The sequence below is a fragment of the Copidosoma floridanum genome, unplaced genomic scaffold, assembly GCF_036245765.1.
Source record: "Copidosoma floridanum isolate Cflo_tuat_1 unplaced genomic scaffold, Cflo_Japanese_pri ptg000013l, whole genome shotgun sequence".
NCBI classification, from domain to species: domain Eukaryota; kingdom Metazoa; phylum Arthropoda; class Insecta; order Hymenoptera; family Encyrtidae; genus Copidosoma; species Copidosoma floridanum.
Window position 1 is genome coordinate 5,670,778 of NW_028321890.1, and position 3,650 is coordinate 5,674,427.

General features: G+C 30.2%; 1 pseudogene; it reads left to right on the plus strand.

Annotated features, from left to right (window-relative positions):
- The first annotated feature begins 630 nt into the window (after positions 1-630).
- Positions 631-1,883, plus strand: LOC149374807 (uncharacterized; annotated as a pseudogene).
- Positions 1,884-3,650: the final 1,767 nt, after the last annotated feature.

The window sequence follows — 3,650 nt, forward strand, 5'->3', positions numbered from 1 at the left end:
TTTTTTATTCGAACCAAACAGAAAAATCTGAATTTAATGGTTTTTGATAAATATATCTGTTTTATATCCTTAAACGAAAATATTCTTTTTGACATGCCGTGACCTAAGTTCTATTTTTTACACGGGCTCGTTTAAAGAAAGTTAAACTAAAAATAACTATTTTCACATCAACTTTTTTTATTGATTAATTTAATTCTATTGGGTTTTACTCTATATTTTTTTCTTACTTTACTTTCAGAAGAACTAATTTCGCTGCTTGAACCAGAAAGCCAATCTCAACCATCTCAACAAACGCCTCCTAAGAAAAAAAGGGCTACCAAAGGAGTCATCACTTTGAAACTGGCTACTGTATTGGATAAATCAAAAATTAGTAAAAATTATGCGATGCATTTGTTGATGGTGGCTACCGAAGCGTTTCAAGTTGACACTCGCAACTTGATATGAAACACTAAATCCATTTACGTAGCTCGTAAAAGTTTTCGCCAAGAAAGATTTGAAGCCATCAAGAAACTTGCGCCAACTCTTTTTTCTAATCTACCAACTACGATTCATTGGGATGGAAAGTAACTTCCCCGATTATCTCGAGGTCAAAAGAATGGAAGATTAGCTATAATCATTACGAGTGAAGGAATGGAACAACTTTTGGGTGTACCGATAATAGATTCAAGTACAAGAAGAAATCAAGCTTAAGCTGTGTACGAGACATTGATAGATTGGTCTTTGTTTGAAAATATTGAAGCTCTTTGTTCCGATTCAACTTCAAGCAATACTGGTTCGATGAATTGTGCTCGTGTGATACTTGAGCAACTGATTGGTAAAGACCTTTTGTATTTAATCTGCAGACACCATATGTATGAATTGGTTTATGGTGTGTTTTTGAAGTGAAATTGGGCAAAATTACCGGACCTGAGGTACTATTATTCAAAAAATTTTCTGGAAAACTGCCGATCAAAAACGCTACGAAATAGGTATTAACGATAGCTACGTGAATAAATCTTTACAAAATGTAAAAAATTCAATTTTAGATTCTTGCTTAAAAAACTTGAGAAAAAATCAAATAAGAAAAGATTATAAAGAATTTTTAGAATTGGTAGTTATTTTTCTTGGAGGAAAGTTACCTGAAGATGTTGTTTTTCGATCATCTGGTCCTGTGCATCACGCCAGATGGATGGCATAAGCCATTTATTGCTTGAAAATTTTCCTTTTTAGAAATCAATTTTCAAAGGATAACAAAGTAGATAAAATAAAGTACAGAAACATTTGCATATTTATTATTAAAGCTTACGTTTAAGCTTGGTTTTGTGCAACATCTGCTGTCCAAGCACCGAACCAAGATTTAAAATTTGTCAAGCAATTATGCGATTACAAAAGTAACGATGAAGATATATCTAAAATTACAGTAATCAAATTCATGAACCATTTATCGTTTTTAACCTTAGAATTGGCAGCTTTGGCATTTTTCGATCATGTGGTATCAAATGAAGACAAACGAATGATGTGTGATGCTTTAAAATCAGATTGTAGCACTTTTGCTTATTGCGAACAAAAAAAAATTTTTCTCTAATTATCAAATCAAGTTCGAGTGATTTTGTTTGCAAGGAATCTCATAATTTCTTCAATTGTTTTGAAATCGACTGTACTTTTTTATTAAAGGATCCATCGCAATGGGGAAAAGATAGAAGTTACCTTGACGGCTTGAAAGTTGTCGAAAATCTCAAAATTGTGAACGATGCAGCGAAAGAGAAGTGAAATTAATTACTCAGTTCAACAACCTTCTTACAAACGATGATCAACAAGCACAGTATATACTATCAGTGGTGAAAGATTACAGAAGTTGCTTTGCAAATAGCAACAAAGAAATTTTGACAAAATCCTATAAATAAATTTATTGTACTGAAAGCTTCGATGTAAATTTTATTTAATTGACCTCTACAATTCAAATTAAATTTTCGATACCGTTTTTAATACGCTTCCAAAAAAAGAAGAAAAAACATATTGTAAAACTAAAAATTGATTGATGACATTTCGGACCTTGGAAATATACTTAACGCTGACACTTTTTCAACAGCATTCCAAACCATCGAAATGATTCTACTTTTTATATTTTTCATTAAAAAATAAAGAGAATAAATGATTTTATTTCATTCTATAGTTTAAATTGCAAAGAAACATATAACACTCGATATTATTTCCACTTAAGAAATTTCAAACGTTGTATTTTGAATGATCCTTTTTTGATTTTTAAGCACTTTTTAATTTTTTTTTTTTTTTGTTATCACTTCAATATCATTTTTCATGGTTTTTTAAATTGAATAATAATTATTTTGGATAATTTGGAGGAATCAAGATCCAGTGATGTTTATAAATCAGCTGGAAAATCATTCAGATTTTTATCCAAATGAAGGTATCAAGCAATAGGCCTATCGTTTTTTCCGTGATTCCTTTGATTATTTGCCAATATATGCCTGTAACTTTTTTTCTTAAATAAATTGACAGAATTAAACAATTTAAATTAATTTAGTGGCTTAAAATACATCAAATTATGTGGTTTGCAGAGAAAATTGATAATTGTTCTCGTCATGGGCCATTTATTTTTCTTCATTTTCGTGATTTTTCGGATTATACGACAATTTTCGTCCATAACTCCTTTTTTCGACCGATTTGATAAAAACCGATTGTTTCATTTGATTCAGTGACCCAAAATACATTGAAATACGTGTTTTTTAATGAAAAATCCCATGATTCACCCAGCACTCATGAAAAAAATAAAATAAAAATAATAGTTAAGACCCCGGCTAGTGTTTATAGCAACTATATATATATAATAAATGTTTGTTTGGCGTATGCATGTATAATTATATTGCAGTTTATTTCGTAGGTGTATGCCTGCCGACGAAGCATTAAGTATACTAACTGTTATGTCCAGAAACTAAAGTGAAAGAGTGCAATCCAGCACGAATATCTAGTACCATCTGCTATAAGCTATGAAGAGAGTATACGGTACAGGAACTATTAACATAGCATATGCGGCTATTTATCTAAATTGCGATACGAGCATTGTCTAAAGCACGCTGTATAATCGGAGGCTCTTACCTTACAAAGAGAGACTATCTGACGTATGACTTGGCACTTTTTTCTCTTTATATTAGAAGGGAGCCCGATGGTCCACGCTTGAACACTATTTTGAGATTTTGTTATATATTTGTTTGTTATACAGTAATATATTTCCTATACGTTTATACTTTTTGAAGGCTTTCAAAATAAATAAGAAATTTTTTTTTCATGAAAACAGATTTTAAAGTTATTGTATTTGTGCTGAGCATTAATTTCTAAAATGTGAAGATTATTTTCCCAAAACGTATATACTACTTGTGTTGAACATTTGTTATTTTGAGTTAAATTTGTGCTTGTCTTAGAAGAATTATAGTAATAGTGTAATATTTTTTCATTATAATGTAATTTTTTTTCTAGAAAAATGTTCCCAGATTAAAGTTTCTGTAAGGAAAGTTTCTGCCACTCTATCTATTTTTGTTGTTACCTGTTTACGTTCGGAAATTTATGTCCTTGAATTATTTGGACAACAAATCTTCATTAATTTTTTTATTTTCATTATTTATTAGCTGTGTTATTATGTTTCTGAAAATGATAAA